This window comes from Schistocerca cancellata, unplaced genomic scaffold, assembly GCF_023864275.1.
Source record: "Schistocerca cancellata isolate TAMUIC-IGC-003103 unplaced genomic scaffold, iqSchCanc2.1 HiC_scaffold_889, whole genome shotgun sequence".
NCBI lineage: Eukaryota > Metazoa > Arthropoda > Insecta > Orthoptera > Acrididae > Schistocerca > Schistocerca cancellata.
This window is the reverse complement of record NW_026046899.1, coordinates 23,000-48,575: the sequence shown is the minus strand read 5'-3', so window position 1 is coordinate 48,575 and position 25,576 is coordinate 23,000. Positions and strand designations below refer to the sequence as shown.

General features: G+C 52.3%; 18 non-coding genes across 18 annotated transcripts; all 18 read left to right on the top strand.

Annotated features, from left to right (window-relative positions):
• The first annotated feature begins 1,086 nt into the window (after positions 1 to 1,086).
• Positions 1,087 to 1,205, top strand: LOC126148593 (5S ribosomal RNA). The gene has a single exon (XR_007530571.1). It is a non-coding gene; the product is annotated as a 5S ribosomal RNA (ribosomal RNA).
• A 1,292-nt stretch (positions 1,206 to 2,497) lies between these two features.
• LOC126148592 (5S ribosomal RNA) lies at positions 2,498 to 2,616 on the top strand. The gene has a single exon (XR_007530570.1). It is a non-coding gene; the product is annotated as a 5S ribosomal RNA (ribosomal RNA).
• A 1,293-nt stretch (positions 2,617 to 3,909) lies between these two features.
• On the top strand, positions 3,910 to 4,028 carry LOC126148591 (5S ribosomal RNA). The gene has a single exon (XR_007530569.1). It is a non-coding gene; the product is annotated as a 5S ribosomal RNA (ribosomal RNA).
• A 1,293-nt stretch (positions 4,029 to 5,321) lies between these two features.
• On the top strand, positions 5,322 to 5,440 carry LOC126148590 (5S ribosomal RNA). The gene has a single exon (XR_007530568.1). It is a non-coding gene; the product is annotated as a 5S ribosomal RNA (ribosomal RNA).
• A 1,292-nt stretch (positions 5,441 to 6,732) lies between these two features.
• Positions 6,733 to 6,851, top strand: LOC126148589 (5S ribosomal RNA). The gene has a single exon (XR_007530567.1). It is a non-coding gene; the product is annotated as a 5S ribosomal RNA (ribosomal RNA).
• Positions 6,852 to 8,144: 1,293 nt separating this feature from the next.
• LOC126148623 (5S ribosomal RNA) lies at positions 8,145 to 8,263 on the top strand. The gene has a single exon (XR_007530599.1). It is a non-coding gene; the product is annotated as a 5S ribosomal RNA (ribosomal RNA).
• A 1,292-nt stretch (positions 8,264 to 9,555) lies between these two features.
• On the top strand, positions 9,556 to 9,674 carry LOC126148622 (5S ribosomal RNA). Its single transcript, XR_007530598.1, has one exon. It is a non-coding gene; the product is annotated as a 5S ribosomal RNA (ribosomal RNA).
• Positions 9,675 to 10,966: 1,292 nt separating this feature from the next.
• LOC126148611 (5S ribosomal RNA) lies at positions 10,967 to 11,085 on the top strand. Its single transcript, XR_007530588.1, has one exon. It is a non-coding gene; the product is annotated as a 5S ribosomal RNA (ribosomal RNA).
• Positions 11,086 to 12,378: 1,293 nt separating this feature from the next.
• LOC126148600 (5S ribosomal RNA) lies at positions 12,379 to 12,497 on the top strand. The gene has a single exon (XR_007530577.1). It is a non-coding gene; the product is annotated as a 5S ribosomal RNA (ribosomal RNA).
• A 1,292-nt stretch (positions 12,498 to 13,789) lies between these two features.
• On the top strand, positions 13,790 to 13,908 carry LOC126148588 (5S ribosomal RNA). The gene has a single exon (XR_007530566.1). It is a non-coding gene; the product is annotated as a 5S ribosomal RNA (ribosomal RNA).
• Positions 13,909 to 15,204: 1,296 nt separating this feature from the next.
• Positions 15,205 to 15,323, top strand: LOC126148621 (5S ribosomal RNA). The gene has a single exon (XR_007530597.1). It is a non-coding gene; the product is annotated as a 5S ribosomal RNA (ribosomal RNA).
• Positions 15,324 to 16,616: 1,293 nt separating this feature from the next.
• Positions 16,617 to 16,735, top strand: LOC126148620 (5S ribosomal RNA). Its single transcript, XR_007530596.1, has one exon. It is a non-coding gene; the product is annotated as a 5S ribosomal RNA (ribosomal RNA).
• A 1,293-nt stretch (positions 16,736 to 18,028) lies between these two features.
• LOC126148619 (5S ribosomal RNA) lies at positions 18,029 to 18,147 on the top strand. Its single transcript, XR_007530595.1, has one exon. It is a non-coding gene; the product is annotated as a 5S ribosomal RNA (ribosomal RNA).
• Positions 18,148 to 19,440: 1,293 nt separating this feature from the next.
• LOC126148618 (5S ribosomal RNA) lies at positions 19,441 to 19,559 on the top strand. The gene has a single exon (XR_007530594.1). It is a non-coding gene; the product is annotated as a 5S ribosomal RNA (ribosomal RNA).
• Positions 19,560 to 20,852: 1,293 nt separating this feature from the next.
• On the top strand, positions 20,853 to 20,971 carry LOC126148617 (5S ribosomal RNA). The gene has a single exon (XR_007530593.1). It is a non-coding gene; the product is annotated as a 5S ribosomal RNA (ribosomal RNA).
• A 1,293-nt stretch (positions 20,972 to 22,264) lies between these two features.
• Positions 22,265 to 22,383, top strand: LOC126148616 (5S ribosomal RNA). Its single transcript, XR_007530592.1, has one exon. It is a non-coding gene; the product is annotated as a 5S ribosomal RNA (ribosomal RNA).
• Positions 22,384 to 23,676: 1,293 nt separating this feature from the next.
• LOC126148615 (5S ribosomal RNA) lies at positions 23,677 to 23,795 on the top strand. Its single transcript, XR_007530591.1, has one exon. It is a non-coding gene; the product is annotated as a 5S ribosomal RNA (ribosomal RNA).
• Positions 23,796 to 25,088: 1,293 nt separating this feature from the next.
• LOC126148597 (5S ribosomal RNA) lies at positions 25,089 to 25,207 on the top strand. Its single transcript, XR_007530574.1, has one exon. It is a non-coding gene; the product is annotated as a 5S ribosomal RNA (ribosomal RNA).
• Positions 25,208 to 25,576: the final 369 nt, after the last annotated feature.

Sequence of the window (25,576 nt, the reverse complement as noted above, 5' to 3'; positions counted from 1 at the left end):
ATCGACAGATGTGTTCTTGAAATGCGCCAGAGCCTACTGTTACGCAGCAGTGCTAAATTCCGAAAAGTAACTAAATAAATAAATAAATAAAAAAAAACCAACCGTTCTCGTGCCATCACCCAAGTTAAGCAACAACGTTAGTATTCGGATCGGCGACTGCCTGGGACCTCTGGCTGTCTTCATATTTTGCTTTCTTGTCGCCAGCCCTGCCAGCCGTCTCTTCACGCTACCTTTCCGATGCGACAAAGATGTTTCCACAATGACTTAAATCTGTTGTAATAAACAAAAGATACGATATTAGGGAACTCAGTTTGAAGAAGCGTGTGCCAAGGAAGATTTCCAAAGTGTCTCTGGAAATAACAAAACAGTATTAAGCGGCAGAAATGTTCCGAAATACGTCCGGGCTTATTGTTTTGTAGCAGTGTACACGTGCAAATTTGTAAACAAAAATTCTGTGTCTTCTGTCCTTGGTTTCGCACCTTTCCATGGCACGGCACAGCGCTGCTCTAGTAGCTCCGAACGGCCGCCCACGGCGTCTCGGACACGCCGGTCAGGCCCGCGCCCGTCTCGCAGATGTTTCTCGTGCTTGTGCTGTCATATGGGCCGCGACCCGAGCGGCAGCGAGCGGCAGTCGAGCAAAGTCGGGACAAGTCGGGACGGGAGGGGGGACAGGCGCGAATGCAAATGCACCGCGCAAATTACGCATAAATCTGGAAGCGCGGCGTGTGTCAGGCAGGTGAGAAAGCTTCCGTCGGTCCAGCAGGACACTGCAACACCCCGCGCAGTGCCCCCGCCGCCCGGCCGCGCGCAAGCCCTGCGCCGGATAACAGGAACAAGGCGCGTCGCCAGTGGGTGTCGGAGGCCGCACGCACCAAACGAATGACAGGCGGTGCATCGAGCAGCTGTGTTGTGCGTCTCACCTACGTTCGGCAGTCGCCTATGAGACGCCGAGGCGAGCGCGCACTCCGCGCCACCTTCGAGGTGGAAAGACGCGCTTTGCGTCAAATGTGCCACGGAAAGCGGCGATTGCGTGTGTTGGGAGAAGAGGCGAATGCTTCCTCCGTGGTGCGGCTACAGTATAAGGACGCCAACGGCCATACCATGTTGACTACACCGGTTCTCGTCCGATCACCGAAGTTAAGCAACATCGGGCGCGGTTAGTACTTGGATGGGTGACCGCCTGGGAACACCGCGTGCTGTTGGCTCTTTCTCATTTTTTCATTTTTACGTCGCTACACCTGCCAGGCCTCTTTTCATAATAACTTTCAGGTGTCGACAAAGATGCTTCCACAAGCATTTTAAAGTACTGTATTAAACGTAAGATACGAAATTACGGTAATGAACTCGGTTTGAGTAAGAATGCGCGAAGGAAGAGTGCTAGGAACTCGTTGAAAATGACAAAACACTACCAATCGACAGATGTGTTCTTGAAATGCGCCAGAGCCTACTGTTACGCAGCAGTGCTAAATTCCGAAAAGTAACTAAATAAATAAATAAATAAAAAAAAACCAACCGTTCTCGTGCCATCACCCAAGTTAAGCAACAACGTTAGTATTCGGATCGGCGACTGCCTGGGACCTCTGGCTGTCTTCATATTTTGCTTTCTTGTCGCCAGCCCTGCCAGCCGTCTCTTCACGCTACCTTTCCGATGCGACAAAGATGTTTCCACAATGACTTAAATCTGTTGTAATAAACAAAAGATACGATATTAGGGAACTCAGTTTGAAGAAGCGTGTGCCAAGGAAGATTTCCAAAGTGTCTCTGGAAATAACAAAACAGTATTAAGCGGCAGAAATGTTCCGAAATACGTCCGGGCTTATTGTTTTGTAGCAGTGTACACGTGCAAATTTGTAAACAAAAATTCTGTGTCTTCTGTCCTTGGTTTCGCACCTTTCCATGGCACGGCACAGCGCTGCTCTAGTAGCTCCGAACGGCCGCCCACGGCGTCTCGGACACGCCGGTCAGGCCCGCGCCCGTCTCGCAGATGTTTCTCGTGCTTGTGCTGTCATATGGGCCGCGACCCGAGCGGCAGCGAGCGGCAGTCGAGCAAAGTCGGGACAAGTCGGGACGGGAGGGGGGACAGGCGCGAATGCAAATGCACCGCGCAAATTACGCATAAATCTGGAAGCGCGGCGTGTGTCAGGCAGGTGAGAAAGCTTCCGTCGGTCCAGCAGGACACTGCAACACCCCGCGCAGTGCCCCCGCCGCCCGGCCGCGCGCAAGCCCTGCGCCGGATAACAGGAACAAGGCGCGTCGCCAGTGGGTGTCGGAGGCCGCACGCACCAAACGAATGACAGGCGGTGCATCGAGCAGCTGTGTTGTGCGTCTCACCTACGTTCGGCAGTCGCCTATGAGACGCCGAGGCGAGCGCGCACTCCGCGCCACCTTCGAGGTGGAAAGACGCGCTTTGCGTCAAATGTGCCACGGAAAGCGGCGATTGCGTGTGTTGGGAGAAGAGGCGAATGCTTCCTCCGTGGTGCGGCTACAGTATAAGGACGCCAACGGCCATACCATGTTGACTACACCGGTTCTCGTCCGATCACCGAAGTTAAGCAACATCGGGCGCGGTTAGTACTTGGATGGGTGACCGCCTGGGAACACCGCGTGCTGTTGGCTCTTTCTCATTTTTTCATTTTTACGTCGCTACACCTGCCAGGCCTCTTTTCATAATAACTTTCAGGTGTCGACAAAGATGCTTCCACAAGCATTTTAAAGTACTGTATTAAACGTAAGATACGAAATTACGGTAATGAACTCGGTTTGAGTAAGAATGCGCGAAGGAAGAGTGCTAGGAACTCGTTGAAAATGACAAAACACTACCAATCGACAGATGTGTTCTTGAAATGCGCCAGAGCCTACTGTTACGCAGCAGTGCTAAATTCCGAAAAGTAACTAAATAAATAAATAAATAAAAAAAAAACCAACCGTTCTCGTGCCATCACCCAAGTTAAGCAACAACGTTAGTATTCGGATCGGCGACTGCCTGGGACCTCTGGCTGTCTTCATATTTTGCTTTCTTGTCGCCAGCCCTGCCAGCCGTCTCTTCACGCTACCTTTCCGATGCGACAAAGATGTTTCCACAATGACTTAAATCTGTTGTAATAAACAAAAGATACGATATTAGGGAACTCAGTTTGAAGAAGCGTGTGCCAAGGAAGATTTCCAAAGTGTCTCTGGAAATAACAAAACAGTATTAAGCGGCAGAAATGTTCCGAAATACGTCCGGGCTTATTGTTTTGTAGCAGTGTACACGTGCAAATTTGTAAACAAAAATTCTGTGTCTTCTGTCCTTGGTTTCGCACCTTTCCATGGCACGGCACAGCGCTGCTCTAGTAGCTCCGAACGGCCGCCCACGGCGTCTCGGACACGCCGGTCAGGCCCGCGCCCGTCTCGCAGATGTTTCTCGTGCTTGTGCTGTCATATGGGCCGCGACCCGAGCGGCAGCGAGCGGCAGTCGAGCAAAGTCGGGACAAGTCGGGACGGGAGGGGGGACAGGCGCGAATGCAAATGCACCGCGCAAATTACGCATAAATCTGGAAGCGCGGCGTGTGTCAGGCAGGTGAGAAAGCTTCCGTCGGTCCAGCAGGACACTGCAACACCCCGCGCAGTGCCCCCGCCGCCCGGCCGCGCGCAAGCCCTGCGCCGGATAACAGGAACAAGGCGCGTCGCCAGTGGGTGTCGGAGGCCGCACGCACCAAACGAATGACAGGCGGTGCATCGAGCAGCTGTGTTGTGCGTCTCACCTACGTTCGGCAGTCGCCTATGAGACGCCGAGGCGAGCGCGCACTCCGCGCCACCTTCGAGGTGGAAAGACGCGCTTTGCGTCAAATGTGCCACGGAAAGCGGCGATTGCGTGTGTTGGGAGAAGAGGCGAATGCTTCCTCCGTGGTGCGGCTACAGTATAAGGACGCCAACGGCCATACCATGTTGACTACACCGGTTCTCGTCCGATCACCGAAGTTAAGCAACATCGGGCGCGGTTAGTACTTGGATGGGTGACCGCCTGGGAACACCGCGTGCTGTTGGCTCTTTCTCATTTTTTCATTTTTACGTCGCTACACCTGCCAGGCCTCTTTTCATAATAACTTTCAGGTGTCGACAAAGATGCTTCCACAAGCATTTTAAAGTACTGTATTAAACGTAAGATACGAAATTACGGTAATGAACTCGGTTTGAGTAAGAATGCGCGAAGGAAGAGTGCTAGGAACTCGTTGAAAATGACAAAACACTACCAATCGACAGATGTGTTCTTGAAATGCGCCAGAGCCTACTGTTACGCAGCAGTGCTAAATTCCGAAAAGTAACTAAATAAATAAATAAATAAAAAAAAAACCAACCGTTCTCGTGCCATCACCCAAGTTAAGCAACAACGTTAGTATTCGGATCGGCGACTGCCTGGGACCTCTGGCTGTCTTCATATTTTGCTTTCTTGTCGCCAGCCCTGCCAGCCGTCTCTTCACGCTACCTTTCCGATGCGACAAAGATGTTTCCACAATGACTTAAATCTGTTGTAATAAACAAAAGATACGATATTAGGGAACTCAGTTTGAAGAAGCGTGTGCCAAGGAAGATTTCCAAAGTGTCTCTGGAAATAACAAAACAGTATTAAGCGGCAGAAATGTTCCGAAATACGTCCGGGCTTATTGTTTTGTAGCAGTGTACACGTGCAAATTTGTAAACAAAAATTCTGTGTCTTCTGTCCTTGGTTTCGCACCTTTCCATGGCACGGCACAGCGCTGCTCTAGTAGCTCCGAACGGCCGCCCACGGCGTCTCGGACACGCCGGTCAGGCCCGCGCCCGTCTCGCAGATGTTTCTCGTGCTTGTGCTGTCATATGGGCCGCGACCCGAGCGGCAGCGAGCGGCAGTCGAGCAAAGTCGGGACAAGTCGGGACGGGAGGGGGGACAGGCGCGAATGCAAATGCACCGCGCAAATTACGCATAAATCTGGAAGCGCGGCGTGTGTCAGGCAGGTGAGAAAGCTTCCGTCGGTCCAGCAGGACACTGCAACACCCCGCGCAGTGCCCCCGCCGCCCGGCCGCGCGCAAGCCCTGCGCCGGATAACAGGAACAAGGCGCGTCGCCAGTGGGTGTCGGAGGCCGCACGCACCAAACGAATGACAGGCGGTGCATCGAGCAGCTGTGTTGTGCGTCTCACCTACGTTCGGCAGTCGCCTATGAGACGCCGAGGCGAGCGCGCACTCCGCGCCACCTTCGAGGTGGAAAGACGCGCTTTGCGTCAAATGTGCCACGGAAAGCGGCGATTGCGTGTGTTGGGAGAAGAGGCGAATGCTTCCTCCGTGGTGCGGCTACAGTATAAGGACGCCAACGGCCATACCATGTTGACTACACCGGTTCTCGTCCGATCACCGAAGTTAAGCAACATCGGGCGCGGTTAGTACTTGGATGGGTGACCGCCTGGGAACACCGCGTGCTGTTGGCTCTTTCTCATTTTTTCATTTTTACGTCGCTACACCTGCCAGGCCTCTTTTCATAATAACTTTCAGGTGTCGACAAAGATGCTTCCACAAGCATTTTAAAGTACTGTATTAAACGTAAGATACGAAATTACGGTAATGAACTCGGTTTGAGTAAGAATGCGCGAAGGAAGAGTGCTAGGAACTCGTTGAAAATGACAAAACACTACCAATCGACAGATGTGTTCTTGAAATGCGCCAGAGCCTACTGTTACGCAGCAGTGCTAAATTCCGAAAAGTAACTAAATAAATAAATAAATAAAAAAAAACCAACCGTTCTCGTGCCATCACCCAAGTTAAGCAACAACGTTAGTATTCGGATCGGCGACTGCCTGGGACCTCTGGCTGTCTTCATATTTTGCTTTCTTGTCGCCAGCCCTGCCAGCCGTCTCTTCACGCTACCTTTCCGATGCGACAAAGATGTTTCCACAATGACTTAAATCTGTTGTAATAAACAAAAGATACGATATTAGGGAACTCAGTTTGAAGAAGCGTGTGCCAAGGAAGATTTCCAAAGTGTCTCTGGAAATAACAAAACAGTATTAAGCGGCAGAAATGTTCCGAAATACGTCCGGGCTTATTGTTTTGTAGCAGTGTACACGTGCAAATTTGTAAACAAAAATTCTGTGTCTTCTGTCCTTGGTTTCGCACCTTTCCATGGCACGGCACAGCGCTGCTCTAGTAGCTCCGAACGGCCGCCCACGGCGTCTCGGACACGCCGGTCAGGCCCGCGCCCGTCTCGCAGATGTTTCTCGTGCTTGTGCTGTCATATGGGCCGCGACCCGAGCGGCAGCGAGCGGCAGTCGAGCAAAGTCGGGACAAGTCGGGACGGGAGGGGGGACAGGCGCGAATGCAAATGCACCGCGCAAATTACGCATAAATCTGGAAGCGCGGCGTGTGTCAGGCAGGTGAGAAAGCTTCCGTCGGTCCAGCAGGACACTGCAACACCCCGCGCAGTGCCCCCGCCGCCCGGCCGCGCGCAAGCCCTGCGCCGGATAACAGGAACAAGGCGCGTCGCCAGTGGGTGTCGGAGGCCGCACGCACCAAACGAATGACAGGCGGTGCATCGAGCAGCTGTGTTGTGCGTCTCACCTACGTTCGGCAGTCGCCTATGAGACGCCGAGGCGAGCGCGCACTCCGCGCCACCTTCGAGGTGGAAAGACGCGCTTTGCGTCAAATGTGCCACGGAAAGCGGCGATTGCGTGTGTTGGGAGAAGAGGCGAATGCTTCCTCCGTGGTGCGGCTACAGTATAAGGACGCCAACGGCCATACCATGTTGACTACACCGGTTCTCGTCCGATCACCGAAGTTAAGCAACATCGGGCGCGGTTAGTACTTGGATGGGTGACCGCCTGGGAACACCGCGTGCTGTTGGCTCTTTCTCATTTTTTCATTTTTACGTCGCTACACCTGCCAGGCCTCTTTTCATAATAACTTTCAGGTGTCGACAAAGATGCTTCCACAAGCATTTTAAAGTACTGTATTAAACGTAAGATACGAAATTACGGTAATGAACTCGGTTTGAGTAAGAATGCGCGAAGGAAGAGTGCTAGGAACTCGTTGAAAATGACAAAACACTACCAATCGACAGATGTGTTCTTGAAATGCGCCAGAGCCTACTGTTACGCAGCAGTGCTAAATTCCGAAAAGTAACTAAATAAATAAATAAATAAAAAAAAAACCAACCGTTCTCGTGCCATCACCCAAGTTAAGCAACAACGTTAGTATTCGGATCGGCGACTGCCTGGGACCTCTGGCTGTCTTCATATTTTGCTTTCTTGTCGCCAGCCCTGCCAGCCGTCTCTTCACGCTACCTTTCCGATGCGACAAAGATGTTTCCACAATGACTTAAATCTGTTGTAATAAACAAAAGATACGATATTAGGGAACTCAGTTTGAAGAAGCGTGTGCCAAGGAAGATTTCCAAAGTGTCTCTGGAAATAACAAAACAGTATTAAGCGGCAGAAATGTTCCGAAATACGTCCGGGCTTATTGTTTTGTAGCAGTGTACACGTGCAAATTTGTAAACAAAAATTCTGTGTCTTCTGTCCTTGGTTTCGCACCTTTCCATGGCACGGCACAGCGCTGCTCTAGTAGCTCCGAACGGCCGCCCACGGCGTCTCGGACACGCCGGTCAGGCCCGCGCCCGTCTCGCAGATGTTTCTCGTGCTTGTGCTGTCATATGGGCCGCGACCCGAGCGGCAGCGAGCGGCAGTCGAGCAAAGTCGGGACAAGTCGGGACGGGAGGGGGGACAGGCGCGAATGCAAATGCACCGCGCAAATTACGCATAAATCTGGAAGCGCGGCGTGTGTCAGGCAGGTGAGAAAGCTTCCGTCGGTCCAGCAGGACACTGCAACACCCCGCGCAGTGCCCCCGCCGCCCGGCCGCGCGCAAGCCCTGCGCCGGATAACAGGAACAAGGCGCGTCGCCAGTGGGTGTCGGAGGCCGCACGCACCAAACGAATGACAGGCGGTGCATCGAGCAGCTGTGTTGTGCGTCTCACCTACGTTCGGCAGTCGCCTATGAGACGCCGAGGCGAGCGCGCACTCCGCGCCACCTTCGAGGTGGAAAGACGCGCTTTGCGTCAAATGTGCCACGGAAAGCGGCGATTGCGTGTGTTGGGAGAAGAGGCGAATGCTTCCTCCGTGGTGCGGCTACAGTATAAGGACGCCAACGGCCATACCATGTTGACTACACCGGTTCTCGTCCGATCACCGAAGTTAAGCAACATCGGGCGCGGTTAGTACTTGGATGGGTGACCGCCTGGGAACACCGCGTGCTGTTGGCTCTTTCTCATTTTTTCATTTTTACGTCGCTACACCTGCCAGGCCTCTTTTCATAATAACTTTCAGGTGTCGACAAAGATGCTTCCACAAGCATTTTAAAGTACTGTATTAAACGTAAGATACGAAATTACGGTAATGAACTCGGTTTGAGTAAGAATGCGCGAAGGAAGAGTGCTAGGAACTCGTTGAAAATGACAAAACACTACCAATCGACAGATGTGTTCTTGAAATGCGCCAGAGCCTACTGTTACGCAGCAGTGCTAAATTCCGAAAAGTAACTAAATAAATAAATAAATAAAAAAAAACCAACCGTTCTCGTGCCATCACCCAAGTTAAGCAACAACGTTAGTATTCGGATCGGCGACTGCCTGGGACCTCTGGCTGTCTTCATATTTTGCTTTCTTGTCGCCAGCCCTGCCAGCCGTCTCTTCACGCTACCTTTCCGATGCGACAAAGATGTTTCCACAATGACTTAAATCTGTTGTAATAAACAAAAGATACGATATTAGGGAACTCAGTTTGAAGAAGCGTGTGCCAAGGAAGATTTCCAAAGTGTCTCTGGAAATAACAAAACAGTATTAAGCGGCAGAAATGTTCCGAAATACGTCCGGGCTTATTGTTTTGTAGCAGTGTACACGTGCAAATTTGTAAACAAAAATTCTGTGTCTTCTGTCCTTGGTTTCGCACCTTTCCATGGCACGGCACAGCGCTGCTCTAGTAGCTCCGAACGGCCGCCCACGGCGTCTCGGACACGCCGGTCAGGCCCGCGCCCGTCTCGCAGATGTTTCTCGTGCTTGTGCTGTCATATGGGCCGCGACCCGAGCGGCAGCGAGCGGCAGTCGAGCAAAGTCGGGACAAGTCGGGACGGGAGGGGGGACAGGCGCGAATGCAAATGCACCGCGCAAATTACGCATAAATCTGGAAGCGCGGCGTGTGTCAGGCAGGTGAGAAAGCTTCCGTCGGTCCAGCAGGACACTGCAACACCCCGCGCAGTGCCCCCGCCGCCCGGCCGCGCGCAAGCCCTGCGCCGGATAACAGGAACAAGGCGCGTCGCCAGTGGGTGTCGGAGGCCGCACGCACCAAACGAATGACAGGCGGTGCATCGAGCAGCTGTGTTGTGCGTCTCACCTACGTTCGGCAGTCGCCTATGAGACGCCGAGGCGAGCGCGCACTCCGCGCCACCTTCGAGGTGGAAAGACGCGCTTTGCGTCAAATGTGCCACGGAAAGCGGCGATTGCGTGTGTTGGGAGAAGAGGCGAATGCTTCCTCCGTGGTGCGGCTACAGTATAAGGACGCCAACGGCCATACCATGTTGACTACACCGGTTCTCGTCCGATCACCGAAGTTAAGCAACATCGGGCGCGGTTAGTACTTGGATGGGTGACCGCCTGGGAACACCGCGTGCTGTTGGCTCTTTCTCATTTTTTCATTTTTACGTCGCTACACCTGCCAGGCCTCTTTTCATAATAACTTTCAGGTGTCGACAAAGATGCTTCCACAAGCATTTTAAAGTACTGTATTAAACGTAAGATACGAAATTACGGTAATGAACTCGGTTTGAGTAAGAATGCGCGAAGGAAGAGTGCTAGGAACTCGTTGAAAATGACAAAACACTACCAATCGACAGATGTGTTCTTGAAATGCGCCAGAGCCTACTGTTACGCAGCAGTGCTAAATTCCGAAAAGTAACTAAATAAATAAATAAATAAAAAAAAACCAACCGTTCTCGTGCCATCACCCAAGTTAAGCAACAACGTTAGTATTCGGATCGGCGACTGCCTGGGACCTCTGGCTGTCTTCATATTTTGCTTTCTTGTCGCCAGCCCTGCCAGCCGTCTCTTCACGCTACCTTTCCGATGCGACAAAGATGTTTCCACAATGACTTAAATCTGTTGTAATAAACAAAAGATACGATATTAGGGAACTCAGTTTGAAGAAGCGTGTGCCAAGGAAGATTTCCAAAGTGTCTCTGGAAATAACAAAACAGTATTAAGCGGCAGAAATGTTCCGAAATACGTCCGGGCTTATTGTTTTGTAGCAGTGTACACGTGCAAATTTGTAAACAAAAATTCTGTGTCTTCTGTCCTTGGTTTCGCACCTTTCCATGGCACGGCACAGCGCTGCTCTAGTAGCTCCGAACGGCCGCCCACGGCGTCTCGGACACGCCGGTCAGGCCCGCGCCCGTCTCGCAGATGTTTCTCGTGCTTGTGCTGTCATATGGGCCGCGACCCGAGCGGCAGCGAGCGGCAGTCGAGCAAAGTCGGGACAAGTCGGGACGGGAGGGGGGACAGGCGCGAATGCAAATGCACCGCGCAAATTACGCATAAATCTGGAAGCGCGGCGTGTGTCAGGCAGGTGAGAAAGCTTCCGTCGGTCCAGCAGGACACTGCAACACCCCGCGCAGTGCCCCCGCCGCCCGGCCGCGCGCAAGCCCTGCGCCGGATAACAGGAACAAGGCGCGTCGCCAGTGGGTGTCGGAGGCCGCACGCACCAAACGAATGACAGGCGGTGCATCGAGCAGCTGTGTTGTGCGTCTCACCTACGTTCGGCAGTCGCCTATGAGACGCCGAGGCGAGCGCGCACTCCGCGCCACCTTCGAGGTGGAAAGACGCGCTTTGCGTCAAATGTGCCACGGAAAGCGGCGATTGCGTGTGTTGGGAGAAGAGGCGAATGCTTCCTCCGTGGTGCGGCTACAGTATAAGGACGCCAACGGCCATACCATGTTGACTACACCGGTTCTCGTCCGATCACCGAAGTTAAGCAACATCGGGCGCGGTTAGTACTTGGATGGGTGACCGCCTGGGAACACCGCGTGCTGTTGGCTCTTTCTCATTTTTTCATTTTTACGTCGCTACACCTGCCAGGCCTCTTTTCATAATAACTTTCAGGTGTCGACAAAGATGCTTCCACAAGCATTTTAAAGTACTGTATTAAACGTAAGATACGAAATTACGGTAATGAACTCGGTTTGAGTAAGAATGCGCGAAGGAAGAGTGCTAGGAACTCGTTGAAAATGACAAAACACTACCAATCGACAGATGTGTTCTTGAAATGCGCCAGAGCCTACTGTTACGCAGCAGTGCTAAATTCCGAAAAGTAACTAAATAAATAAATAAATAAAAAAAAAACCAACCGTTCTCGTGCCATCACCCAAGTTAAGCAACAACGTTAGTATTCGGATCGGCGACTGCCTGGGACCTCTGGCTGTCTTCATATTTTGCTTTCTTGTCGCCAGCCCTGCCAGCCGTCTCTTCACGCTACCTTTCCGATGCGACAAAGATGTTTCCACAATGACTTAAATCTGTTGTAATAAACAAAAGATACGATATTAGGGAACTCAGTTTGAAGAAGCGTGTGCCAAGGAAGATTTCCAAAGTGTCTCTGGAAATAACAAAACAGTATTAAGCGGCAGAAATGTTCCGAAATACGTCCGGGCTTATTGTTTTGTAGCAGTGTACACGTGCAAATTTGTAAACAAAAATTCTGTGTCTTCTGTCCTTGGTTTCGCACCTTTCCATGGCACGGCACAGCGCTGCTCTAGTAGCTCCGAACGGCCGCCCACGGCGTCTCGGACACGCCGGTCAGGCCCGCGCCCGTCTCGCAGATGTTTCTCGTGCTTGTGCTGTCATATGGGCCGCGACCCGAGCGGCAGCGAGCGGCAGTCGAGCAAAGTCGGGACAAGTCGGGACGGGAGGGGGGACAGGCGCGAATGCAAATGCACCGCGCAAATTACGCATAAATCTGGAAGCGCGGCGTGTGTCAGGCAGGTGAGAAAGCTTCCGTCGGTCCAGCAGGACACTGCAACACCCCGCGCAGTGCCCCCGCCGCCCGGCCGCGCGCAAGCCCTGCGCCGGATAACAGGAACAAGGCGCGTCGCCAGTGGGTGTCGGAGGCCGCACGCACCAAACGAATGACAGGCGGTGCATCGAGCAGCTGTGTTGTGCGTCTCACCTACGTTCGGCAGTCGCCTATGAGACGCCGAGGCGAGCGCGCACTCCGCGCCACCTTCGAGGTGGAAAGACGCGCTTTGCGTCAAATGTGCCACGGAAAGCGGCGATTGCGTGTGTTGGGAGAAGAGGCGAATGCTTCCTCCGTGGTGCGGCTACAGTATAAGGACGCCAACGGCCATACCATGTTGACTACACCGGTTCTCGTCCGATCACCGAAGTTAAGCAACATCGGGCGCGGTTAGTACTTGGATGGGTGACCGCCTGGGAACACCGCGTGCTGTTGGCTCTTTCTCATTTTTTCATTTTTACGTCGCTACACCTGCCAGGCCTCTTTTCATAATAACTTTCAGGTGTCGACAAAGATGCTTCCACAAGCATTTTAAAGTACTGTATTAAACGTAAGATACGAAATTACGGTAATGAACTCGGTTTGAGTAAGAATGCGCGAAGGAAGAGTGCTAGGAACTCGTTGAAAATGACAAAACACTACCAATCGACAGATGTGTTCTTGAAATGCGCCAGAGCCTACTGTTACGCAGCAGTGCTAAATTCCGAAAAGTAACTAAATAAATAAATAAATAAAAAAAAACCAACCGTTCTCGTGCCATCACCCAAGTTAAGCAACAACGTTAGTATTCGGATCGGCGACTGCCTGGGACCTCTGGCTGTCTTCATATTTTGCTTTCTTGTCGCCAGCCCTGCCAGCCGTCTCTTCACGCTACCTTTCCGATGCGACAAAGATGTTTCCACAATGACTTAAATCTGTTGTAATAAACAAAAGATACGATATTAGGGAACTCAGTTTGAAGAAGCGTGTGCCAAGGAAGATTTCCAAAGTGTCTCTGGAAATAACAAAACAGTATTAAGCGGCAGAAATGTTCCGAAATACGTCCGGGCTTATTGTTTTGTAGCAGTGTACACGTGCAAATTTGTAAACAAAAATTCTGTGTCTTCTGTCCTTGGTTTCGCACCTTTCCATGGCACGGCACAGCGCTGCTCTAGTAGCTCCGAACGGCCGCCCACGGCGTCTCGGACACGCCGGTCAGGCCCGCGCCCGTCTCGCAGATGTTTCTCGTGCTTGTGCTGTCATATGGGCCGCGACCCGAGCGGCAGCGAGCGGCAGTCGAGCAAAGTCGGGACAAGTCGGGACGGGAGGGGGGACAGGCGCGAATGCAAATGCACCGCGCAAATTACGCATAAATCTGGAAGCGCGGCGTGTGTCAGGCAGGTGAGAAAGCTTCCGTCGGTCCAGCAGGACACTGCAACACCCCGCGCAGTGCCCCCGCCGCCCGGCCGCGCGCAAGCCCTGCGCCGGATAACAGGAACAAGGCGCGTCGCCAGTGGGTGTCGGAGGCCGCACGCACCAAACGAATGACAGGCGGTGCATCGAGCAGCTGTGTTGTGCGTCTCACCTACGTTCGGCAGTCGCCTATGAGACGCCGAGGCGAGCGCGCACTCCGCGCCACCTTCGAGGTGGAAAGACGCGCTTTGCGTCAAATGTGCCACGGAAAGCGGCGATTGCGTGTGTTGGGAGAAGAGGCGAATGCTTCCTCCGTGGTGCGGCTACAGTATAAGGACGCCAACGGCCATACCATGTTGACTACACCGGTTCTCGTCCGATCACCGAAGTTAAGCAACATCGGGCGCGGTTAGTACTTGGATGGGTGACCGCCTGGGAACACCGCGTGCTGTTGGCTCTTTCTCATTTTTTTCATTTTTACGTCGCTACACCTGCCAGGCCTCTTTTCATAATAACTTTCAGGTGTCGACAAAGATGCTTCCACAAGCATTTTAAAGTACTGTATTAAACGTAAGATACGAAATTACGGTAATGAACTCGGTTTGAGTAAGAATGCGCGAAGGAAGAGTGCTAGGAACTCGTTGAAAATGACAAAACACTACCAATCGACAGATGTGTTCTTGAAATGCGCCAGAGCCTACTGTTACGCAGCAGTGCTAAATTCCGAAAAGTAACTAAATAAATAAATAAATAAAAAAAAAACCAACCGTTCTCGTGCCATCACCCAAGTTAAGCAACAACGTTAGTATTCGGATCGGCGACTGCCTGGGACCTCTGGCTGTCTTCATATTTTGCTTTCTTGTCGCCAGCCCTGCCAGCCGTCTCTTCACGCTACCTTTCCGATGCGACAAAGATGTTTCCACAATGACTTAAATCTGTTGTAATAAACAAAAGATACGATATTAGGGAACTCAGTTTGAAGAAGCGTGTGCCAAGGAAGATTTCCAAAGTGTCTCTGGAAATAACAAAACAGTATTAAGCGGCAGAAATGTTCCGAAATACGTCCGGGCTTATTGTTTTGTAGCAGTGTACACGTGCAAATTTGTAAACAAAAATTCTGTGTCTTCTGTCCTTGGTTTCGCACCTTTCCATGGCACGGGCACAGCGCTGCTCTAGTAGCTCCGAACGGCCGCCCACGGCGTCTCGGACACGCCGGTCAGGCCCGCGCCCGTCTCGCAGATGTTTCTCGTGCTTGTGCTGTCATATGGGCCGCGAGCCCGAGCGGCAGCGAGCGGCAGTCGAGCAAAGTCGGGACAAGTCGGGACGGGAGGGGGGACAGGCGCGAATGCAAATGCACCGCGCAAATTACGCATAAATCTGGAAGCGCGGCGTGTGTCAGGCAGGTGAGAAAGCTTCCGTCGGTCCAGCAGGACACTGCAACACCCCGCGCAGTGCCCCCGCCGCCCGGCCGCGCGCAAGCCCTGCGCCGGATAACAGGAACAAGGCGCGTCGCCAGTGGGTGTCGGAGGCCGCACGCACCAAACGAATGACAGGCGGTGCATCGAGCAGCTGTGTTGTGCGTCTCACCTACGTTCGGCAGTCGCCTATGAGACGCCGAGGCGAGCGCGCACTCCGCGCCACCTTCGAGGTGGAAAGACGCGCTTTGCGTCAAATGTGCCACGGAAAGCGGCGATTGCGTGTGTTGGGAGAAGAGGCGAATGCTTCCTCCGTGGTGCGGCTACAGTATAAGGACGCCAACGGCCATACCATGTTGACTACACCGGTTCTCGTCCGTTCACCGAAGTTAAGCAACATCGGGCGCGGTTAGTACTTGGATGGGTGACCGCCTGGGAACACCGCGTGCTGTTGGCTCTTTCTCATTTTTTCATTTTTACGTCGCTACACCTGCCAGGCCTCTTTTCATAATAACTTTCAGGTGTCGACAAAGATGCTTCCACAAGCATTTTAAAGTACTGTATTAAACGTAAGATACGAAATTACGGTAATGAACTCGGTTTGAGTAAGAATGCGCGAAGGAAGAGTGCTAGGAACTCGTTGAAAATGACAAAACACTACCAATCGACAGATGTGTTCTTGAAATGCGCCAGAGCCTACTGTTACGCAGCAGTGCTAAATTCCGAAAAGTAACTAAATAAATAAATAAATAAAAAAAAAACCAACCGTTCTCGTGCCATCACCCAAGTTAAGCAACAACGTTAGTATTCGGATCGGCGACTGCCTGGGACCTCTGGCTGTCTTCATATTTTGCTTTCTTGTCGCCAGCCCTGCCAGCCGTCTCTTCACGCTACCTTTCCGATGCGACAAAGATGTTTCCACAATGACTTAAATCTGTTGTAATAAACAAAAGATACGATATTAGGGAACTCAGTTTGAAGAAGCGTGTGCCAAGGAAGATTTCCAAAGTGTCTCTGGAAATAACAAAACAGTATTAAGCGGCAGAAATGTTCCGAAATACGTCCGGGCTTATTGTTTTGTAGCAGTGTACACGTGCAAATTTGTAAACAAAAATTCTGTGTCTTCTGTCCTTGGTTTCGCACCTTTCCATGGCACGGCACAGCGCTGCTCTAGTAGCTCCGAACGGCCGCCCACGGCGTCTCGGACACGCCGGTCAGGCCCGCGCCCGTCTCGCAGATGTTTCTCGTGCTTGTGCTGTCATATGGGCCGCGACCCGAGCGGCAGCGAGCGGCAGTCGAGCAAAGTCGGGACAAGTCGGGACGGGAGGGGGGACAGGCGCGAATGCAAATGCACCGCGCAAATTACGCATAAATCTGGAAGCGCGGCGTGTGTCAGGCAGGTGAGAAAGCTTCCGTCGGTCCAGCAGGACACTGCAACACCCCGCGCAGTGCCCCCGCCGCCCGGCCGCGCGCAAGCCCTGCGCCGGATAACAGGAACAAGGCGCGTCGCCAGTGGGTGTCGGAGGCCGCACGCACCAAACGAATGACAGGCGGTGCATCGAGCAGCTGTGTTGTGCGTCTCACCTACGTTCGGCAGTCGCCTATGAGACGCCGAGGCGAGCGCGCACTCCGCGCCACCTTCGAGGTGGAAAGACGCGCTTTGCGTCAAATGTGCCACGGAAAGCGGCGATTGCGTGTGTTGGGAGAAGAGGCGAATGCTTCCTCCGTGGTGCGGCTACAGTATAAGGACGCCAACGGCCATACCATGTTGACTACACCGGTTCTCGTCCGTTCACCGAAGTTAAGCAACATCGGGCGCGGTTAGTACTTGGATGGGTGACCGCCTGGGAACACCGCGTGCTGTTGGCTCTTTCTCATTTTTTCATTTTTACGTCGCTACACCTGCCAGGCCTCTTTTCATAATAACTTTCAGGTGTCGACAAAGATGCTTCCACAAGCATTTTAAAGTACTGTATTAAACGTAAGATACGAAATTACGGTAATGAACTCGGTTTGAGTAAGAATGCGCGAAGGAAGAGTGCTAGGAACTCGTTGAAAATGACAAAACACTACCAATCGACAGATGTGTTCTTGAAATGCGCCAGAGCCTACTGTTACGCAGCAGTGCTAAATTCCGAAAAGTAACTAAATAAATAAATAAATAAAAAAAAAACCAACCGTTCTCGTGCCATCACCCAAGTTAAGCAACAACGTTAGTATTCGGATCGGCGACTGCCTGGGACCTCTGGCTGTCTTCATATTTTGCTTTCTTGTCGCCAGCCCTGCCAGCCGTCTCTTCACGCTACCTTTCCGATGCGACAAAGATGTTTCCACAATGACTTAAATCTGTTGTAATAAACAAAAGATACGATATTAGGGAACTCAGTTTGAAGAAGCGTGTGCCAAGGAAGATTTCCAAAGTGTCTCTGGAAATAACAAAACAGTATTAAGCGGCAGAAATGTTCCGAAATACGTCCGGGCTTATTGTTTTGTAGCAGTGTACACGTGCAAATTTGTAAACAAAAATTCTGTGTCTTCTGTCCTTGGTTTCGCACCTTTCCATGGCACGGCACAGCGCTGCTCTAGTAGCTCCGAACGGCCGCCCACGGCGTCTCGGACACGCCGGTCAGGCCCGCGCCCGTCTCGCAGATGTTTCTCGTGCTTGTGCTGTCATATGGGCCGCGACCCGAGCGGCAGCGAGCGGCAGTCGAGCAAAGTCGGGACAAGTCGGGACGGGAGGGGGGACAGGCGCGAATGCAAATGCACCGCGCAAATTACGCATAAATCTGGAAGCGCGGCGTGTGTCAGGCAGGTGAGAAAGCTTCCGTCGGTCCAGCAGGACACTGCAACACCCCGCGCAGTGCCCCCGCCGCCCGGCCGCGCGCAAGCCCTGCGCCGGATAACAGGAACAAGGCGCGTCGCCAGTGGGTGTCGGAGGCCGCACGCACCAAACGAATGACAGGCGGTGCATCGAGCAGCTGTGTTGTGCGTCTCACCTACGTTCGGCAGTCGCCTATGAGACGCCGAGGCGAGCGCGCACTCCGCGCCACCTTCGAGGTGGAAAGACGCGCTTTGCGTCAAATGTGCCACGGAAAGCGGCGATTGCGTGTGTTGGGAGAAGAGGCGAATGCTTCCTCCGTGGTGCGGCTACAGTATAAGGACGCCAACGGCCATACCATGTTGACTACACCGGTTCTCGTCCGTTCACCGAAGTTAAGCAACATCGGGCGCGGTTAGTACTTGGATGGGTGACCGCCTGGGAACACCGCGTGCTGTTGGCTCTTTCTCATTTTTTCATTTTTACGTCGCTACACCTGCCAGGCCTCTTTTCATAATAACTTTCAGGTGTCGACAAAGATGCTTCCACAAGCATTTTAAAGTACTGTATTAAACGTAAGATACGAAATTACGGTAATGAACTCGGTTTGAGTAAGAATGCGCGAAGGAAGAGTGCTAGGAACTCGTTGAAAATGACAAAACACTACCAATCGACAGATGTGTTCTTGAAATGCGCCAGAGCCTACTGTTACGCAGCAGTGCTAAATTCCGAAAAGTAACTAAATAAATAAATAAATAAAAAAAAAACCAACCGTTCTCGTGCCATCACCCAAGTTAAGCAACAACGTTAGTATTCGGATCGGCGACTGCCTGGGACCTCTGGCTGTCTTCATATTTTGCTTTCTTGTCGCCAGCCCTGCCAGCCGTCTCTTCACGCTACCTTTCCGATGCGACAAAGATGTTTCCACAATGACTTAAATCTGTTGTAATAAACAAAAGATACGATATTAGGGAACTCAGTTTGAAGAAGCGTGTGCCAAGGAAGATTTCCAAAGTGTCTCTGGAAATAACAAAACAGTATTAAGCGGCAGAAATGTTCCGAAATACGTCCGGGCTTATTGTTTTGTAGCAGTGTACACGTGCAAATTTGTAAACAAAAATTCTGTGTCTTCTGTCCTTGGTTTCGCACCTTTCCATGGCACGGCACAGCGCTGCTCTAGTAGCTCCGAACGGCCGCCCACGGCGTCTCGGACACGCCGGTCAGGCCCGCGCCCGTCTCGCAGATGTTTCTCGTGCTTGTGCTGTCATATGGGCCGCGACCCGAGCGGCAGCGAGCGGCAGTCGAGCAAAGTCGGGACAAGTCGGGACGGGAGGGGGGACAGGCGCGAATGCAAATGCACCGCGCAAATTACGCATAAATCTGGAAGCGCGGCGTGTGTCAGGCAGGTGAGAAAGCTTCCGTCGGTCCAGCAGGACACTGCAACACCCCGCGCAGTGCCCCCGCCGCCCGGCCGCGCGCAAGCCCTGCGCCGGATAACAGGAACAAGGCGCGTCGCCAGTGGGTGTCGGAGGCCGCACGCACCAAACGAATGACAGGCGGTGCATCGAGCAGCTGTGTTGTGCGTCTCACCTACGTTCGGCAGTCGCCTATGAGACGCCGAGGCGAGCGCGCACTCCGCGCCACCTTCGAGGTGGAAAGACGCGCTTTGCGTCAAATGTGCCACGGAAAGCGGCGATTGCGTGTGTTGGGAGAAGAGGCGAATGCTTCCTCCGTGGTGCGGCTACAGTATAAGGACGCCAACGGCCATACCATGTTGACTACACCGGTTCTCGTCCGTTCACCGAAGTTAAGCAACATCGGGCGCGGTTAGTACTTGGATGGGTGACCGCCTGGGAACACCGCGTGCTGTTGGCTCTTTCTCATTTTTTCATTTTTACGTCGCTACACCTGCCAGGCCTCTTTTCATAATAACTTTCAGGTGTCGACAAAGATGCTTCCACAAGCATTTTAAAGTACTGTATTAAACGTAAGATACGAAATTACGGTAATGAACTCGGTTTGAGTAAGAATGCGCGAAGGAAGAGTGCTAGGAACTCGTTGAAAATGACAAAACACTACCAATCGACAGATGTGTTCTTGAAATGCGCCAGAGCCTACTGTTACGCAGCAGTGCTAAATTCCGAAAAGTAACTAAATAAATAAATAAATAAAAAAAAAACCAACCGTTCTCGTGCCATCACCCAAGTTAAGCAACAACGTTAGTATTCGGATCGGCGACTGCCTGGGACCTCTGGCTGTCTTCATATTTTGCTTTCTTGTCGCCAGCCCTGCCAGCCGTCTCTTCACGCTACCTTTCCGATGCGACAAAGATGTTTCCACAATGACTTAAATCTGTTGTAATAAACAAAAGATACGATATTAGGGAACTCAGTTTGAAGAAGCGTGTGCCAAGGAAGATTTCCAAAGTGTCTCTGGAAATAACAAAACAGTATTAAGCGGCAGAAATGTTCCGAAATACGTCCGGGCTTATTGTTTTGTAGCAGTGTACACGTGCAAATTTGTAAACAAAAATTCTGTGTCTTCTGTCCTTGGTTTCGCACCTTTCCATGGCACGGCACAGCGCTGCTCTAGTAGCTCCGAACGGCCGCCCACGGCGTCTCGGACACGCCGGTCAGGCCCGCGCCCGTCTCGCAGATGTTTCTCGTGCTTGTGCTGTCATATGGGCCGCGACCCGAGCGGCAGCGAGCGGCAGTCGAGCAAAGTCGGGACAAGTCGGGACGGGAGGGGGGACAGGCGCGAATGCAAATGCACCGCGCAAATTACGCATAAATCTGGAAGCGCGGCGTGTGTCAGGCAGGTGAGAAAGCTTCCGTCGGTCCAGCAGGACACTGCAACACCCCGCGCAGTGCCCCCGCCGCCCGGCCGCGCGCAAGCCCTGCGCCGGATAACAGGAACAAGGCGCGTCGCCAGTGGGTGTCGGAGGCCGCACGCACCAAACGAATGACAGGCGGTGCATCGAGCAGCTGTGTTGTGCGTCTCACCTACGTTCGGCAGTCGCCTATGAGACGCCGAGGCGAGCGCGCACTCCGCGCCACCTTCGAGGTGGAAAGACGCGCTTTGCGTCAAATGTGCCACGGAAAGCGGCGATTGCGTGTGTTGGGAGAAGAGGCGAATGCTTCCTCCGTGGTGCGGCTACAGTATAAGGACGCCAACGGCCATACCATGTTGACTACACCGGTTCTCGTCCGTTCACCGAAGTTAAGCAACATCGGGCGCGGTTAGTACTTGGATGGGTGACCGCCTGGGAACACCGCGTGCTGTTGGCTCTTTCTCATTTTTTCATTTTTACGTCGCTACACCTGCCAGGCCTCTTTTCATAATAACTTTCAGGTGTCGACAAAGATGCTTCCACAAGCATTTTAAAGTACTGTATTAAACGTAAGATACGAAATTACGGTAATGAACTCGGTTTGAGTAAGAATGCGCGAAGGAAGAGTGCTAGGAACTCGTTGAAAATGACAAAACACTACCAATCGACAGATGTGTTCTTGAAATGCGCCAGAGCCTACTGTTACGCAGCAGTGCTAAATTCCGAAAAGTAACTAAATAAATAAATAAATAAAAAAAAAACCAACCGTTCTCGTGCCATCACCCAAGTTAAGCAACAACGTTAGTATTCGGATCGGCGACTGCCTGGGACCTCTGGCTGTCTTCATATTTTGCTTTCTTGTCGCCAGCCCTGCCAGCCGTCTCTTCACGCTACCTTTCCGATGCGACAAAGATGTTTCCACAATGACTTAAATCTGTTGTAATAAACAAAAGATACGATATTAGGGAACTCAGTTTGAAGAAGCGTGTGCCAAGGAAGATTTCCAAAGTGTCTCTGGAAATAACAAAACAGTATTAAGCGGCAGAAATGTTCCGAAATACGTCCGGGCTTATTGTTTTGTAGCAGTGTACACGTGCAAATTTGTAAACAAAAATTCTGTGTCTTCTGTCCTTGGTTTCGCACCTTTCCATGGCACGGCACAGCGCTGCTCTAGTAGCTCCGAACGGCCGCCCACGGCGTCTCGGACACGCCGGTCAGGCCCGCGCCCGTCTCGCAGATGTTTCTCGTGCTTGTGCTGTCATATGGGCCGCGACCCGAGCGGCAGCGAGCGGCAGTCGAGCAAAGTCGGGACAAGTCGGGACGGGAGGGGGGACAGGCGCGAATGCAAATGCACCGCGCAAATTACGCATAAATCTGGAAGCGCGGCGTGTGTCAGGCAGGTGAGAAAGCTTCCGTCGGTCCAGCAGGACACTGCAACACCCCGCGCAGTGCCCCCGCCGCCCGGCCGCGCGCAAGCCCTGCGCCGGATAACAGGAACAAGGCGCGTCGCCAGTGGGTGTCGGAGGCCGCACGCACCAAACGAATGACAGGCGGTGCATCGAGCAGCTGTGTTGTGCGTCTCACCTACGTTCGGCAGTCGCCTATGAGACGCCGAGGCGAGCGCGCACTCCGCGCCACCTTCGAGGTGGAAAGACGCGCTTTGCGTCAAATGTGCCACGGAAAGCGGCGATTGCGTGTGTTGGGAGAAGAGGCGAATGCTTCCTCCGTGGTGCGGCTACAGTATAAGGACGCCAACGGCCATACCATGTTGACTACACCGGTTCTCGTCCGTTCACCGAAGTTAAGCAACATCGGGCGCGGTTAGTACTTGGATGGGTGACCGCCTGGGAACACCGCGTGCTGTTGGCTCTTTCTCATTTTTTCATTTTTACGTCGCTACACCTGCCAGGCCTCTTTTCATAATAACTTTCAGGTGTCGACAAAGATGCTTCCACAAGCATTTTAAAGTACTGTATTAAACGTAAGATACGAAATTACGGTAATGAACTCGGTTTGAGTAAGAATGCGCGAAGGAAGAGTGCTAGGAACTCGTTGAAAATGACAAAACACTACCAATCGACAGATGTGTTCTTGAAATGCGCCAGAGCCTACTGTTACGCAGCAGTGCTAAATTCCGAAAAGTAACTAAATAAATAAATAAATAAAAAAAAAACCAACCGTTCTCGTGCCATCACCCAAGTTAAGCAACAACGTTAGTATTCGGATCGGCGACTGCCTGGGACCTCTGGCTGTCTTCATATTTTGCTTTCTTGTCGCCAGCCCTGCCAGCCGTCTCTTCACGCTACCTTTCCGATGCGACAAAGATGTTTCCACAATGACTTAAATCTGTTGTAATAAACAAAAGATACGATATTAGGGAACTCAGTTTGAAGAAGCGTGTGCCAAGGAAGATTTCCAAAGTGTCTCTGGAAATAACAAAACAGTATTAAGCGGCAGAAATGTTCCGAAATACGTCCGGGCTTATTGTTTTGTAGCAGTGTACACGTGCAAATTTGTAAACAAAAATTCTGTGTCTTCTGTCCTTGGTTTCGCACCTTTCCATGGCACGGCACAGCGCTGCTCTAGTAGCTCCGAACGGCCGCCCACGGCGTCTCGGACACGCCGGTCAGGCCCGCGCCCGTCTCGCAGATGTTTCTCGTGCTTGTGCTGTCATATGGGCCGCGACCCGAGCGGCAGCGAGCGGCAGTCGAGCAAAGTCGGGACAAGTCGGGACGGGAGGGGGGACAGGCGCGAATGCAAATGCACCGCGCAAATTACGCATAAATCTGGAAGCGCGGCGTGTGTCAGGCAGGTGAGAAAGCTTCCGTCGGTCCAGCAGGACACTGCAACACCCCGCGCAGTGCCCCCGCCGCCCGGCCGCGCGCAAGCCCTGCGCCGGATAACAGGAACAAGGCGCGTCGCCAGTGGGTGTCGGAGGCCGCACGCACCAAACGAATGACAGGCGGTGCATCGAGCAGCTGTGTTGTGCGTCTCACCTACGTTCGGCAGTCGCCTATGAGACGCCGAGGCGAGCGCGCACTCCGCGCCACCTTCGAGGTGGAAAGACGCGCTTTGCGTCAAATGTGCCACGGAAAGCGGCGATTGCGTGTGTTGGGAGAAGAGGCGAATGCTTCCTCCGTGGTGCGGCTACAGTATAAGGACGCCAACGGCCATACCATGTTGACTACACCGGTTCTCGTCCGTTCACCGAAGTTAAGCAACATCGGGCGCGGTTAGTACTTGGATGGGTGACCGCCTGGGAACACCGCGTGCTGTTGGCTCTTTCTCATTTTTTCATTTTTACGTCGCTACACCTGCCAGGCCTCTTTTCATAATAACTTTCAGGTGTCGACAAAGATGCTTCCACAAGCATTTTAAAGTACTGTATTAAACGTAAGATACGAAATTACGGTAATGAACTCGGTTTGAGTAAGAATGCGCGAAGGAAGAGTGCTAGGAACTCGTTGAAAATGACAAAACACTACCAATCGACAGATGTGTTCTTGAAATGCGCCAGAGCCTACTGTTACGCAGCAGTGCTAAATTCCGAAAAGTAACTAAATAAATAAATAAATAAAAAAAAAACCAACCGTTCTCGTGCCATCACCCAAGTTAAGCAACAACGTTAGTATTCGGATCGGCGACTGCCTGGGACCTCTGGCTGTCTTCATATTTTGCTTTCTTGTCGCCAGCCCTGCCAGCCGTCTCTTCACGCTACCTTTCCGATGCGACAAAGATGTTTCCACAATGACTTAAATCTGTTGTAATAAACAAAAGATACGATATTAGGGAACTCAGTTTGAAGAAGCGTGTGCCAAGGAAGATTTCCAAAGTGTCTCTGGAAATAACAAAACAGTATTAAGCGGCAGAAATGTTCCGAAATACGTCCGGGCTTATTGTTTTGTAGCAGTGTACACGTGCAAATTTGTAAACAAAAATTCTGTGTCTTCTGTCCTTGGTTTCGCACCTTTCCATGGCACGGCACAGCGCTGCTCTAGTAGCTCCGAACGGCCGCCCACGGCGTCTCGGACACGCCGGTCAGGCCCGCGCCCGTCTCGCAGATGTTTCTCGTGCTTGTGCTGTCATATGGGCCGCGACCCGAGCGGCAGCGAGCGGCAGTCGAGCAAAGTCGGGACAAGTCGGGACGGGAGGGGGGACAGGCGCGAATGCAAATGCACCGCGCAAATTACGCATAAATCTGGAAGCGCGGCGTGTGTCAGGCAGGTGAGAAAGCTTCCGTCGGTCCAGCAGGACACTGCAACACCCCGCGCAGTGCCCCCGCCGCCCGGCCGCGCGCAAGCCCTGCGCCGGATAACAGGAACAAGGCGCGTCGCCAGTGGGTGTCGGAGGCCGCACGCACCAAACGAATGACAGGCGGTGCATCGAGCAGCTGTGTTGTGCGTCTCACCTACGTTCGGCAGTCGCCTATGAGACGCCGAGGCGAGCGCGCACTCCGCGCCACCTTCGAGGTGGAAAGACGCGCTTTGCGTCAAATGTGCCACGGAAAGCGGCGATTGCGTGTGTTGGGAGAAGAGGCGAATGCTTCTTCCGTGGTGCGGCTACAGTATAAGGACGCCAACGGCCATACCATGTTGACTACACCGGTTCTCGTCCGATCACCGAAGTTAAACAACATCGGGCGCGGTTAGTACTTGGATGGGTGACCGCCTGGGAACACCGCGTGCTGTTGGCTCTTTCTCATTTTTTCATTTTTACGTCGCTACACCTGCCAGGCCTCTTTTCATAATAACTTTCAGGTGTCGACAAAGATGCTTCCACAAGCATTTTAAAGTACTGTATTAAACGTAAGATACGAAATTACGGTAATGAACTCGGTTTGAGTAAGAATGCGCGAAGGAAGAGTGCTAGGAACTCGTTGAAAATGACAAAACACTACCAATCGACAGATGTGTTCTTGAAATGCGCCAGAGCCTACTGTTACGCAGCAGTGCTAAATTCCGAAAAGTAACTAAATAAATAAATAAATAAAAAAAAAACCAACCGTTCTCGTGCCATCACCCAAGTTAAGCAACAACGTTAGTATTCGGATCGGCGACTGCCT